We start from the raw sequence: 15,601 nt of genomic DNA on the forward strand, positions 1-15,601 counted from the left end.
CAAATGTTTTGATTTAGTCCTAAGCCTACACCAACGAATCTCCCTACAGGTAAAGTTACAATGTTTCACCATTAAAATCACCATGGTACCATGGTGGGAAGAAACAGGCTACTAGGTAGGTCTACTGATTGCACATGAAATTTGGTTGTGTTTTCCTTTTTTTTTTAAGTATCCTTGCTTCGTTTGTTTATAACACAGCAAGCTTTTTAGGCTATTTATATTAATCTATTACATTTTCGGTGGCCACAGAGAGACAGGTATTCATCTTCATTCTATGTTTAGCTGAGATTTTCTGTGTTGAAGTGACGCGGGAGGACAAATGGTGATCTACACACAAGTGGCTCGCTTGTGGCTTTGCTGGCAGCATATAGCAACACCTTGTGCGTCAAGAATTCAGCATAGCAAGTTTGTATGAAGGTCTGGTTATTAAATGGGTAAATAGTTGATTACAGCTCAGCTTTGCGTTCTTAGGAAACTATGCAGTATTTCGTTTTTTTATGTATTATTTCTTACACTGTTACCCCAGGTAATTGTAAGTCTTATTACATACAGATGGGAGGAACTATTGGATATAAGAGCAACGTCAACTTACCAACATTACGACCAGGAATACGACTTTCCCAAAGCGGATCCTCTGTTTGGACCACCACCCAGGACAATGGATCAGATCCCAGTAGGCAACCCAAAACAACGGCACCGCAGACGGAGCAGTCTTCTGGTCAGGCTCCGTAGACTGGCACATCCCGAGTATACTACTCGCCAATGTCCAGTCTCTTGACAACAAGGTAGACGAAATTCGAGCAAGGGTTCCCTTCCAGAGAGACATCAGAGATTGTAACATTCTCTGTTTCACGGAAACATGGCTAACATACCTTATCAGAGTCGGTACAGCCACCCGGTTTCTTCACGCATTGCGTCGACAGAAACAAACATCTCTCTGGTAAGAAGAAGGGAGGGAGTGTATGCCTTATGATTAACGAGTCGTGGTGTGATCATAACGACATACAGGAACTCAAGTCCTTTAGTTCACCTGACCTAGAATTCCTTACAATCAAAGCTGACTGCATTATCTACCAAGAGAATTCTCTTCGATTATAATCACAGCCGTGTATATCCCCTCCAAGCAGACACCTCGATGGCCCTGAAAGAACTTCATTGGACTCTATGTAAACTGGAAACCACATTTCCTGAGGGTGCATTTATTGTAGCTGGGGATTTTAACAAGGCTAATCTGAAAACAAGGCTCCCTAAATTTTATCAGCATATCGAATGCGCGACCCGGGCTAGAAAAATTCTGGATCATTGCTACTCTAACTTCCGTGACGCATACAAAGCCCTCCCTCGCCCTCCTTTCGGCAAATCTGACCAAGACTCCATTTTTTTGATCCCAGCCTATAGACAGAAACTTAAACAGGAAACGCCCTTGCTCAGGTCTGTTCAACGCTGGTCCGACCAATCCGATTCCACGTTTCAAGAATGCTTCGATCATGTGGACTGGAATATTTTCCAGATAGCCTCAGACAACAACATTGATGTATACGCTGATTCGGTGAGCGAGTTTATTAGCAAGTGCATCGGTGATGTTATACCCACGGTGACTATTAAAACCTTCCCCAACCAGAAACCGTGAATTGATGGCAGCATTCGCGCAAAACTGAAAGTGCAAACCACTGCTTTTAATCATGGCAAGGCGACCGGAAACATGACCGAATACAAACAGTGTAGCTATTCTCTCCGCAAGGCAATCAAATAAGCTAAGTGTCAGTATAGAGACAAAGTAGAGTTGCAATTCAATGGCTCAGACAAGAGACATATGTGACTGGTTCTACAGTCAATCACGGACACCGACGTCTTGCTCCCAGACAAACTAAACAACTTCTTTGCTCGCTTTGAGGACAATACAGTGCCACTGACACAGCCCGCTACCAAAACCTGCGGGCTCTCCTTCACCGCAGCCAACGTGAGTAAAACATTTAAACGTGTTAACCCTCGCAAGGCTGCCGGCCCAGACGGCATCCCTAGCCGTGTCCTCAGAGCATGCGCAGACCAGCTGGCTGGTGTGTTTACCGACATATTCAATCAATTTCTATCCCAGTCTGCTGTTCCCACATGCTTCAAGAGGGCCACCATTGTTCCTGTTCCCCAAGAAAGCTAAGGTAAGTGCTTTGATAGACTAGTCAAGGATCATATCACCTCCACCCTACCTGACACCCTAGACCCACTCCAATTTGCTTACCGCCCCAATAGGTCCACAGACGACGAAATCGCAATCACACTGCACACTGACCTAACCCATCTGGACGAGGAATAGCTATGTAAGAATTCTGTTAATCGATTACAGCTCAGCATTAAACACCATAGTACCCTCCAAACTCGTCATTAAGCTCGAGACCCTGGGTCTCGACCCCGCCCTGTGCAACTGGGTCCTGAACTTTCTGACGGGCCGCCCCCAGGTGGTGAGGGTAGAAAACAACATCTCCACCCTGCTGATCCTCAACACTGGGGCACCACAGCGGTGCGTTCTCAGCCCTCTCCTGTACTCCCTGTTCACCCATGACTGCGTGGCAATGCACGCCTCCAACTCAATCATCAAGTTTGCAGACGACACTACATTGGTAGGCTTGATTACCAACAACGACGAGACGCCCTACAGAGTGTGGTGTCAGGAAAATAACCTCACACTCAACATCAACAAAACAAAGGAGATGATCGTGGACTTCAGGAAACAGCAGAGGGAGCACCCCCTATCCACATCGACAGGACAGTAGTGGAGAAGGTGGAAATGTTTAAGTTCCTCGGCGTACACTTCACGCACAAACTGAAATGGTCCACCCACACAGACAGCGTGGTGAAGAAAGCGCAACAGCGCCTCTTCAACCTCAGGAGGCTGAAGAAATTTGGCTTGTCACCAAAAACACTCACAAACTTTTACAGATGCACAATCGAGAGCATCCTGTCGGGCTGTATCACCGCCCGGTACAGCAACTGCTCTGCCCATAACCGTAAGGCTCTCCAGAGGGTAGTGAGGTCTGCACAACACATCACCGGGGGCAAACTACTTGCCCTCCAGGACACCTACACCACCCGATGTCACAGGAAGGCAAAAATGATTAATCAAGTATAACAACCACCCGAGCTACTGCCTGTTCACATCGCTATCATCCAGAAGGCGAGGTCAGTACAGGTGCATCAAAGCTGGGACCGAGAAACTGAAAAACAGCTTCTATCTCAAGGCCATCAGACTGTTAAACAGCCATCACTAACATTGAGTGACTGCTGCCAACATACTGACTCAAATCTCTATCCACTTTAATAATTGAAAATTGGATGTAATAAATGTACCACTAGTCACTTTAAACAATGCCACTTTATATAATGTTTACATACCCTACATTACTCATCTCATATGTATATACTGTACTCTATACCATCTACTGCATCTTGCCTATCCCGTTCGGCCATCGCTCATCCATATAGTTATATGTACATATTCTTATTCATTCCTTTACACTTGTGTGTTTTAAGGTAGTTGTTGTGAAATTGTTAGATTACTTGTTAGATATTCCTGCACGGTCGGAACTATAAGCACAAGCATTTCGTTACACTCGCATTAATATCTGCTAACCATGTGTATGTGACCAATAAAATTTGATTTGATTTAGTTTAATCCATTCTCCATTTAATGGATTTATTCACAGGTAAATAGTAAAATGCTCTAAACCGCTTTGGTGACAAACTTTTTTGCCCTGTTTCCAATTGTCCACAAGTTAAAAAAAATAAAAGAAACTTGTATTATTAGCAAACTAGCTACAGGGCTGGCCAACTTTTACATACGATATAGCTAGCTAGATAAGTGAATTAAATATCACCAGCTACCTAACTTCATATTAGCTAGCTATCTTGGTCAATTTATCATTGTAAAAAACTAACTCTAAATGCATTTGTAGGTAGCTAGCTAACAGCCATGGCGGAGGGTGAAAGGATAGCAGCCCAACTGTCAAAGTGAGAGAGTAGGCTATTCTGCATAGGGCAGGTGCTTTTGTGTAGTTCCTCTCCCAGTAAGCATGCTCATAGATAATAGTAACAATAGTAACATAATGCTCAGTGCTGTATAATTTGAGTATAACGAAGTCTGATTCTTCTGATGTTTTCTGTCCTCAGATACAGAGAGCTGTGAAAACCTGTCTGCAGATGAAGATGTCCCAATAAAGAACAGTGGTTCTCAGTCCTGGTCCTGGGGACTCAAAGGGGTGCACATTTTTGTTTTTCCCTCAGCACTACACAGCCGGGTCAAATGATCAACTCATCATCAAGCTTCAAGTGGTATTTATGTATTCATTTGTGATGCTATACTTGAAATGATCCTGCTGTTGTCATGCTACACATGCACATGTGTGTGCACATGCATCTATCCCAATGTTATCATGATTTGTTATAAGATATATTATACTTTAGTAATCCACAATGACATGGTGATATAAACGTCTAATAATGACGTTATCTTCCATCTTCCTACAGACACCTTGCAATTGGAGATTCCTTCAAAACGATTGCCTATAGTTACAAGTTTGGGTTACCAGGGCCATCTGGGACTGTCTCCTGGGGAATTCAGGCGTGTGAAGGCTACCTGTGTCCTGCATAACTTCATGAGAATGGACACGGGAACCAGGAGGGGATCTGCAGCTTGCCACCGTATGCCAGAGGAGAAGTCTGCTGCTCTGCAGGATGTTTCAAGGATGGGGTCCAACAAAGAGAGGCAACTAATGAGTGGGAGCTCTTCACCTCCTACTTCTTCGAAGAGGGTGCTGTTCCCTGGCAACACTATAGATGACACTATACACAACCAAAGGCTCTTTTTAAGAGCCATCCACATTGTAATAACAGTATTCTTCCATTTACTTAGCTATGTCAACTGCAGTTATTCAATTTCCAATGTCTTTCTTTTTGATTTCTACTTCTCAGGTGAGGGTGCTGTTTAGGTAAGGGGGTGATGTCTGTACAAAAACAAAACAGGCTATTTTAAGTCACTCATATTGAAAAACATTTGAACAAATACACGCCCTATAACCCACACTTACACACTCATGTATCAATCTGATCGATGGATTGTGTTGTGCAGTAAACAGGTTCAGGTGTATAACTGTGGCTCCTTCCACCTTCAAAGAATAGGCAAGAGGGCCTACGCTACATTGTTTGTCCTCGTGTGTCTGTGCATGTTTTTCAGTATAAAGTACTCTGAAGCCACTTAGTGTGGACACCAGGTGAGGCCACACACACAGACACATGTTGAACACGGTCTCTTTAACTACCTTATTTTCTCAATAACAGTCTCTCTCCTTCACTTCATCCCTCCCCCTTCTCCCTAAATCCTCTAGGTTATATCAGCTGTGTCAGTGAACCCCTCCTGCATCTGAACTGGCTACATAGAGGGCACAGCAGGACCAGAGGTGAGAGGTCACTTGGTCGTGTCAACAGGAAGTATTATCAAAGACATGCTTTACATTGAAATACAGAGAGATGTAGTAGTCCCAGAGTTAATGATCCAAGTCAGTTTTGCATTTCACCTCCTGATGATTATGATGACTGACAGTGTTAGCATGTTTAAGCCTTTTTTGTTCTATCTCTCTCTCCATCTGTGTCTCGTCTGCAGGTATGTTTTGATGTGAGAGAGGATGCCAACCCCCAGTCCCATCATCGCCACCTCACTCGCTCTTAAGATAACTTTCAGGCCAACTGATTAGGAGACACTGCTAGAGACACTATTATGTAATTGGGATGAACTGAGAGAATATTAGAGTAGCACTGTGATTCATTAATCAAATGCTGTCTTCCTTGCTCCTCTGTTCTTACATCATTCCCTTTCTGTTACACTCTCACACCTCTCTCCCCACCTCCTCTTTCTTCCTCTGTTTTATAATGCACACCAGATGTGCATTGAAGTACAGATTGAACGTGTATTTATAATATTATAATATTTATAATCCATGTATTATGTATCTATAACACTTGGATAATGAACTTCTTTCAATAAAGCATTTCACATTCTCTACTGATTGAAATTAAGTCTATCATTTGGTGAAATACTACACCTATCCTGCATCCTCAGATCAGTGCAGATGAAGGAAATTATATATTGATATGAACCAGTTTTATAGTATTTACATGATGCATAGGAAGTGTAGTTTAGTGTTTTTTAGATTCTGTTTCTGTATACAGCACCAGCCAAGTTCGGACACACCTACATTTTTTACTATTTTCTACATTGTAAAATAATAGTGAAGACAAACTATGAAATAACACATGGAATCATGTAACTAAAAAAGTGTTAAACAAATCAAAATATATTTTATATTTGAAATTCTTCAAAATAGCCACCCTTTTCCTTGACAGCTTTACACACTCTTGGCATTCTCTCAACCGGCTTCATGAGGAATGTTTTTCCAACAGTCTTGAAGGAGTTCCCACATATGCTGAGCACTTGTTGGATGCTTTTCCTTCACTCTGCGGTCCAACTCATCCCAAACCATCTCAATTGGGTTTAGGTCGGGTGATTGTGGAGGCCAGGTCATCTGATGCTGCACCATCACTCTCCTTCTTGGTCAAATAGCCCTTACACAGCCTGGAGGTGTTTTGGGTCATTGTCCTGTTGAAAAACAAATGATAATCCCACTAAGCGCAAACCAGATGGGATGGCGTTTTGATGCAGAATGCTGTGGTAGCCTCATCAGACCAAAGGACAGATTTCCACCGGTCTAATGTCCATTGCTCGTGTTTCTCGGCCCAAGCAAGTGTCTTCTTCTTATTGGTGTCCTTTAGTAGTGGTTTCTTTGCAGCAATTCGACCATGAAGGCTTGATTGACGCAGTCTCCTCTGAACAGTTGATATTGAGATGTGTCTGTTACTTGAACTCTGTGAAGCATTTATTTGGGCTGCAAATTCTGAGGCTCGTAACTCTAATGAACTTATACTCTGCAGCAGAGGTGACTCTGGGTCTTCCTTTCCTGTGGCGGTCCTCATGAGAGCCAGTTTCATAGCGCTTGATGGATTTTGCGACTGCACTTAGAAGAAACTTTCAAAGTTCTTGACATTTTCCGAATTGACTGACCTTCATGTCTTAAAGTAATGATGGAATGTCATTTCTCTTTGCTTATTTGAGCTCTTCTTGCCATAATATGGACTTTGTCTTTTACCGAATAGGGCTATCTTCTATAACACCCCTACCTTGTCACAACACAACTGATTGGCTCAAATGCATTGAGGAAAGATATTCCACAAATTAACTTTTAAGGCGGCACACCTGTTAATTGAAATGTATTCCAGGTGACTACCTCATGAAACTGGTTGAGAGAATGCCAAGAATGCCATCAAGGCTACTTGAAGAATCTGAAATATAAATTATATTTTTATTTAACACTTTTTTAGTTACTACATGATACATGATTCCATATGTGCTATTTCATAGTTTTGATGTCTTCACTATTATTCTACAATGTTGAAAATAGTCCAAATAAAGAAAAACCCTTGAATGAATAGGTGTCCAAACATTTGACTGGTACTGTATATGAATTACAAATCTGCCTTTAACTATTCAAATCATGTTTCTAGTCTATTGCATAGTTACAATGTGTATCCATTGATGTTCCAGGACCAGGATTGGTAAACACTATTGAAGTGTAGAACTGTAATGCATACATGCAGACACAGGATCATTCAAAGACTGGAATTTGATACTCCTGGTATTAGATAGGACTGAAAAAGAATGTCTCACAGACATTCATACCTGAACTGCACCTTTATTTGCAAAGGTAGAGTAAATGATCAGTGAATATATTAAATATACAGGCTACAATGTGGGGATCTCATGCATGGTAATAACCACATGTATATATAACTTGTATCCTTGGCAAAGTTATATTATAGTCTACTCAATCCATAGGCTTCTTTAATGTCATTCAGACTGTTTGGAAGTTGATACAATCGACTATGATAGCTGAGGTTCATGGCTAGGTTCTGAACTAATATTTATAGCAAACATTTTAGGGTCCATACACAAATCAGCTACATAGCTAGCTACATATCCATACAGGTATTTTTATCCTTCACTGCACAATAAGCAAGAAAATAGTAAGCTAGCTATGTTATTTCAGCTGCATTGCATGGCAAATATCAGCAAGGGAAGCTTACAAAATGTTACATTCATTTTGCAGTAAATGCTTTAGCTAGCTAGATTCTTTACATCCACTGTTTCATAAGACCACAGCCTGGTTTGCTGGTTGTTTCAGGAGTCCCTAAAACATTAAACAACCAGAATTACAATTTCATACTCACCCATAAAGCTAGCTGGCTAATGTTAGCTCGTCAGCTAGCTTGCTAAATAGTAATTTGTCAATTTACTTTATGACCAAAAAATATGCATAATCTTTTCTCAACATTAACATATTCTTCTCAACAACTTTTTTGCATGATTCATTATGATATCATAAGGTGAATGCACCAATTTGTAAGTCGCTCTGGATAAGAGCGTCTGCTAAATGACTTAAATGTAAGATGTAAATGACGTTATATTTTTTCTTCCATTTGCTTCCATCCTAGTATTTTTGTCAGCCATCTTTGCTGAATAAAGTATCCTTCCTTGGATCGCATAGCGTCAAATTCATCACGGGAACCACTTGATACGATTGGTCATCGCCCAGTGGTCGCCACTGGTGATTTGCATGGGAAATGAACTTTTTCACTGCCTCCCATGCCACTTTCGCACCGCACAACGGTCCCCCGCCCTCTCCGCTTTCCTTCCATTGAAAATTAATGGGAAGCTGTGTTTCACCGCGTGCTAATGTACACTGGGCATTAGCTGATCTACTAGTGGTCTGAGGCAGGCATTACTATTAAAGGCTGATTTGTAATTCATCTACACAGAAACAATTTAAAAACAGTACACTACACTTCCAATGCATCATGTAAATACTCTAAAACAGGTCAATCTCAATTTCTAATTTCCTTAATCTGCACTGATCTGAGGTCACAGGATAGGTGTAGTATTTAAATGAGAGACTTAATTTCAATCAAAGAATATGAAACACTTTATTGAAAGAAGTTCATTATCCAAGTGTTATAAATACATAATACATGCATTATACATATTATTATTGTATATTAAAAATACAATCTCAATCTGTACTACAATGCACATCTGGTGTCCATTATAAAAAATATAGGAAGAAAGAGGAGGTGGGGAGAGAGGTGTGAGAGTGTAAAAGACAGAAATGGAAAGAGGTAAGAACAGAGAAGACAGCACATGATTAATGAATTACAGTGCTACTAAACTTAAAATACTCTCAGTTCATCCCAATTACATAATAGTGTCTCTAGCGGTGTCTCCTAACCAGCCTTGGGCCCCCAGTTGGTACAAAGTTTATCTTAAGAGCGGGTGAGGTGGCGATGACGGGACTGGGGGTTGGCATCCTCTCTCACATCAAAACATACCTGCAGACGAGAGACAGATGGAGAGAGTGACAGCATGATTAAGTAGTGCTTTTTTTATTCTAACACTGTCAGTCATCATAATAATCAGGAGGTGAAATACAAAACTGACCTTGGATCATTAACTCTGGGACTACTACATCTCTCTGTATTTCAATGTAAAGCATCTCTTTAACCTTTTCTCAATCTAGGGGGTGCTGTTTCCACTTTGGAAAATATCGTCTCCAAATTAAACTGCCTCATACTCAATTCTTGCTCGTACAATATGCATATTATTATTACTATTGGATAGAAAACAATCTCTAGTTTCTAAAACCGTTTGAATTATGTCTGTGGGTGAACCAGAACTCTTTCTGCAGCGAAATCCATGACAGGAACTGCGAAGGTCTGAAAACGAGGCTCTGTTCTCAGATCAGTTTAAAGCTCTGTATGTATCCTGTGGGTCGACATGAACTGCACCCGCCTTCCCCTGGATGTCAGTAACCAATGAGAAGTGGAATGGAGTTTCTACGTAGTTCTCAGAGCTTATAAAAGGCAAAGGAACGAAGGGAGCTCTCTTTTCGACGTTCGTCATTGCGCAAAGCAAGACCTCAGGATGGCATTTTGAAACGCTCAGTTATCGACCTTAGATATATCCGTCTGTAATTTAATTCGATATAGGTGTTAGAAACATCATAACGAAGTTATTTTAAACCGAGTTATATCAGTTTATGCGAGTATATTGCTATTTTCGGAATTTCCTTAGTATTGCGTTTTGAGGATTTGGGCATGTTGTGGCCACATAGCTATTGTTAGCTGCTAATTCCGAAGTTGAAGACGACGTTTTACAACCAAGCAACGATTATTTTGGACAAAGGACACCATGCCCAAGATTCTGATGGAAGCTCGTCCAAAAGTAAGAGCTATTTATGATGTTATTCCGTATTTATGTGGAAAAATGTAAACGGATTTGTCCGCCATTATTGCGGCACTAGTCTGGCTGTAACGCACACTGTATGTCTAGTAACGTTAATTTTAAAAATCTAACTCAGCGGTTGCATTAATAACTAATGCATCTTTCATTTGCTGTCCAACCTGTATTTTTTAGTCAATCTAATCGATAAATAATCGTAAACTTAGGTGCCTTTCCAAGATGGCGCCGGCCAGAATGCATGACCTGTTGCCACTGATCACATTGTATAACCACGATTTGTGCTGCTAAATATGCACATTTTCGAACAAAACCTATATGCATTGTGTAATATGATGTTACAGGACTGTCATCTGACGAAGTATATCAAGGTTAGTCAAAAATTATATACCTTTTGCTGTATTGTTACGATCGCTAACCTGTGCTGCTGGTAAATTGCTTGTGTTTCTGGCTATTGTGCTAAGCTAATATAATGCTATATTGTGTTTTCGCTGTAAATCTGACATATTGGCTGGATTCACAAGATGTTGGGCTTTCATTTGCTGTATGCTGTGTATTTTTCAGAAATGTTTTAAGATGAGTAATTAGGTACTTGACGTTGGTCTCTGTAATTATTCTGGCAGCTTCGGCACTATTTCAGATTGCAGCTGCAATGTAGAACTGTGATTTATACCTGAAATATGCACATTTTTCTAAAAAAAAACATATGCTATACAATAAATATGTTATCAGACTGTCATCTTATGAAGTTGTTTCTTGGTTAGTGGCTATATATACAGTGGGGAGAACAAGTATTTGATACACTGCCGATTTTGCAGGTTTTCCTACTTACAAAGCATGTCGAGGTCTGTAATTTTTACCATAGGTACACTTCAACTGTGAGAGACGGAATCTAAAACAAAAATCCAGAAAATCACATTGTATGATTTTTAAGTAATTAATTTGCATTTTATTGCATGACATAAGTATTTGATACATCAGAAAAGCAGAACTTAATATTTGGTACAGAAACCTTTGTTTGCAATTACAGAGATCATACGTTTCCTGTAGTTCTTGACCAGGTTTGCACACACTGCAGCAGGGATTTTGGCCCACTCCTCCATACAGACTTTCTCCAGGTCCTTCAGGTTTCGGGGCTGTCGCTGGGCAATACGGACTTTCAGCTCCCTCCAAAGATTTTCTATTGGGTTCAGGTCTGGAGACTGGCTAGGCCACTCCAGGACCTTGAGATGCTTCTTACGGAGCCACTCCTTAGTTGCCCTGGCTGTGTGTTTCGGGTCGTTGTCATGCTGGAAGACCCAGCCACGACCCATCTTCAATGCTCTTACTGAGGGAAGGAGGTTGTTGGCCAAGATCTCGCGATACATGGCCCCATCCATCCTCCCCTCAATACGGTGCAGTCGTCCTGTCCCCTTTGCAGAAAAGCATCCCCAAAGAATGATGTTTCCACCTCCATGCTTCACGGTTGGGATGGTGGTCTTGGGGTTGTACTCATCCTTCTTCTTCCTCCAAACACGGCGAGTGGAGTTTAGACCAAAAAGCTCTATTTTTGTCTCATCAGACCACGTGACCTTCTCCCATTCCTCCTCTGGATCATCCAGATGGTCATTGGCAAACTTCAGACGGGCCTGGACATGCGCTGGCTTGATCAGGGGGACATTGCGTGCGCTGCAGGATTTTAATCCATGACGGCGTAGTGTGTTACTAATGGTTTTCTTTGAGACTGTGGTCCCAGCTCTCTTCAGGTCATTGACCAGGTCCTGCCGTGTAGTTCTGGGCTGATCCCTCACCTTCCTCATGATCATTGATGTCCCACGAGGTGAGATCTTGCATGGAGCCCCAGACCGAGGGTGATTGACCGTCATCTTGAACTTCTTCCATTTTCTAATAATTGCGCCAACAGTTGTTGCCTTCTCACCAAGCTGATTGCCTATTGTCCTGTAGCCCATCCCAGCCTTGTGCAGGTCTACAATTTTATCCCTGATGTCCTTACACAGCTCTCTGGTCTTGGCCATTGTGGAGAGGTTGGAGTCTGTTTGATTGAGTGTGTGGACAGGTGTCTTTTTATACAGGTAACAAGTTCAAACAGGTACAGTTAATACAGGTAATGAGTGGAGAACAGGAGGGCTTCTTAAAGAAAAACGAACAGGTCTGTGAGAGCCGGAATTCTTACTGGTTGGTAGGTGATCAAATACTTATGTCATGCAATAAAATGCAAATTAATTACTTAAAAATCATACAATGTGATTTTCTGAATTTTTGTTTTAGATTCCGTCTCTCACAGTTGAAGTGTACCTATGATAAAAATTACAGACCTCTACATGCTTTATAAGTAGGAAAACCTGCAAAATCGGCAGTGTATCAAATACTTGTTCTCCCCACTGTATCTTTATTTGGTCGAAATTGTGATAGCTACCCATGCAGGAAAAAAATGGTGGGAAAAAAAGTTGTCTTTTGCTATCGTGGTTAGCTAATAGATTTACATATTGTGTCTTCCCTGTAAAACATTTAAAAAATCAGAAATGATGGCTGGATTCACAAGATGTGTATCTTTCATCTGGTGTCTTGGACTTGTGGTTTAATGATATTTAGATGCTAGTATTTACTTGTGACGCTATGCTAGGCTATGCTAGTCAGTTTTTTTTACTGTGGGGGGTGCTCCCGGATCCGGGATGCTGTGCAAGTAGAAGTTAATAATACTTCCTGTTGACCCAACTAAGTGACCTCTCACCTCTGATAATGCTGGGCCCTCTATGTAGCCAGTTCAGATGCAGGAAGGGTTCACCGACACAGCTGATATAACCTAGAGGATTTAGGGAGAAGGGGGAGTGGGATGAAGTGAAGGAGAGAGACTGTTATTGAGAAAATAAGGTAGTTAAAGATAGTGTTCAACAAGAATCTGTGTGTGTGGCCTCACCTGGTGTCCACATTAAGTGGCTGCAGAGTACTTTATACTGATAAACATGCACAGACACACAAGTACAAACAATATAGCATAGTTATAGAAATAATGACATACTATTCTCTATGGTTGGTCCTCTTGCCTATTCTTTGAAGGTGGAAGGAGCAACAGTAATACACCTGAACAACACAATCCATCAATCAGATTGATACACAAGTGTGTAGGTCTGGGTTATAGGGTGTCTAATTGTTTTTTTTTAAATCTTAAAAGAGCCTGTTTTGTTTTTGTACAGACATCACCCCCTTACCTAAACAGTATCCTCACCTGAGAAGTAGAAATCAAAAGGAGAGAAACTGGGAATTCAATAACTGTGGTTGACATAGCTAAGTAAATTGAAAAAAACTATTTTTGCAATGTGGATGGCTCTTAAAAGAGCCTTTGGTTTTGTATTGAGTAGTCTATGGTGTTACCAAGGGAGCAGCACCCTCTTCAAAGAAGTAGGTGGTGAAGATCTCCCACACACGTGAAACATCCTGCAGAGCAGCAGACCTCTCCTCTGGCACACGGCGGCGATCTACAGATCCCCTCCTGGTCCTCGTGTATATCCTCATTAAGTTATGCAGGACACAGGTAGCCTTCACATGCCTGAATTCCCCTAGGAGGCAGTCCCAGATGGCCCTCATCACCCAACTTTGCAGTGCCCTACACAGTAACTGTAGGCAATCAATTTGAAGGAATCTTCAGTTGCAAGGTATCTGTAGGAATAATGGAAGTCATTATTAGACTTTTACGTCACCAGGTCATTGTGGATTACTGAAGTATAATAACAAATCATGATAACATTGGATAGATGTGTGTGCACACATGTGCATGTGTGGCATGTGACAACAGCAGGATCATATCAAGGATAAAAGGATGAAATATCACTTGAAGCTTGATGATGAGTTGATCATTTGACCCAGCTGTGTAGTGCTAAGGCAAAAACAAAAAGACCAGGACTGAGGACCAGGACTGAGAACCACTGAGCTTCATTGGGACCTCTTCATCTGCAGACAGGCTTTCACAGCTCTCTGTATCTCAGAACAGAAAAGATCACAAGAAACAGACTTCATTATACTCTAATTAGACAGCACTGAATATTATGTTACTATTATCTCCATGCTCACTTCTAGAGACTGGAACTACACAAAAGCACATGCCCTATGCAGAATAGCCTACTCTCTCACTTTGACAGTTGGGGCTGCTATTCTTTCACCCTCCTCAATGGCTGTCAGCTAGCTACCTACAAATGCATTTGGAGTTTGTTTTTTACAATGATAAATACATCAAGATAGCTAGCTAATATGAAGTTAGGTCGCTGGCGATGTTGGCTCGGTAGCTGGTGATGTTGGCTAGATGTTGGCTAGATTGCTAGCTAGCTACATTAGCAGCTCATTTGAGTTAGCATGCACTGTAGCTAGTTAGATTCGTTTTTAAACTATTTATAAAGGGTGTCAATAATTTAGGACTCCACTGTATATAAAAATAAATGTGATGTTAAGTTATAGAGGCCACGTTCAATAGACACAAAGCTGGCTAAATGTTCTGTAACCAAGGAGGTAGTCTACTAAATGTCCAATATGAATACACGTTTGTTCCTACTGAGTGCCAACCACCATCTCTGCAGTGCTATTGAAAGGATCACCTAATTTCTTCTCCTTCGCTTCCTTTCCTTACCTTCCTTCTCCTCCTCCTTTTCTGCGCCTTCACCCTCCTCAGTGCGCCTTGTGTAGATCACCTGTGCTCTGTGCTTGGACACCAGCTTGATCATACCTGTGGAAAGCAGATAGGAAGAATACGCTGGATAAGAATACACAGCACATTTATGGGAGCACAGAGGCTATTAACAAATTACTTCCAGTGGGCTTCAATCTGCAGATTCATGGAGCAGAACATGTCCAATAGATGGGTCACATGTATGCAACCAATATACTGACAAAGCTACATACTGATTAACCAAATTCATTCTTAACTTGGCCATTTGCTATGTTCCAATTCTCTACCCTTTCCCTCAGAATGTGCAATCATTCACTCCCCCTCAAGTACTTTAAAAAGTTGTGCATGAGGGTTTTTTGACCATATTCCTTACACTGGTCGATTCCTTTAAATATTTGATGTTCAGGAGGAAGATGGGTAGAGAATAAGACTGAAGTCAGTTTGAGGTATACCTGTAGACAGCAGTTCCTGGAGGGCTGCCCTGGCTAGACAGCCTCTGACCTTTAGCCTTTCAGATACAATAGTTGGGGTGATGAGTTTGTAGTTGGGCACTT

General features: G+C 41.4%; 1 long non-coding RNA gene across 2 annotated transcripts; it reads left to right on the plus strand.

Moving 5' to 3' along the window:
* The first annotated feature begins 61 nt into the window (after positions 1–61).
* LOC139533083 (uncharacterized) lies at positions 62–6,047 on the plus strand. Of its 2 annotated transcripts, XR_011666686.1 has the most exons (4): positions 62–2,156; positions 4,162–4,323; positions 4,519–5,447; positions 5,651–6,047. It is a non-coding gene; the product is annotated as an uncharacterized lncRNA (long non-coding RNA). The 2 variants fall into 2 exon arrangements; XR_011666684.1 differs by having other exon boundaries at positions 62–4,323.
* Positions 6,048–15,601: the final 9,554 nt, after the last annotated feature.

The sequence above is a fragment of the Salvelinus alpinus genome, chromosome 1, assembly GCF_045679555.1.
Source record: "Salvelinus alpinus chromosome 1, SLU_Salpinus.1, whole genome shotgun sequence".
NCBI lineage: Eukaryota > Metazoa > Chordata > Actinopteri > Salmoniformes > Salmonidae > Salvelinus > Salvelinus alpinus.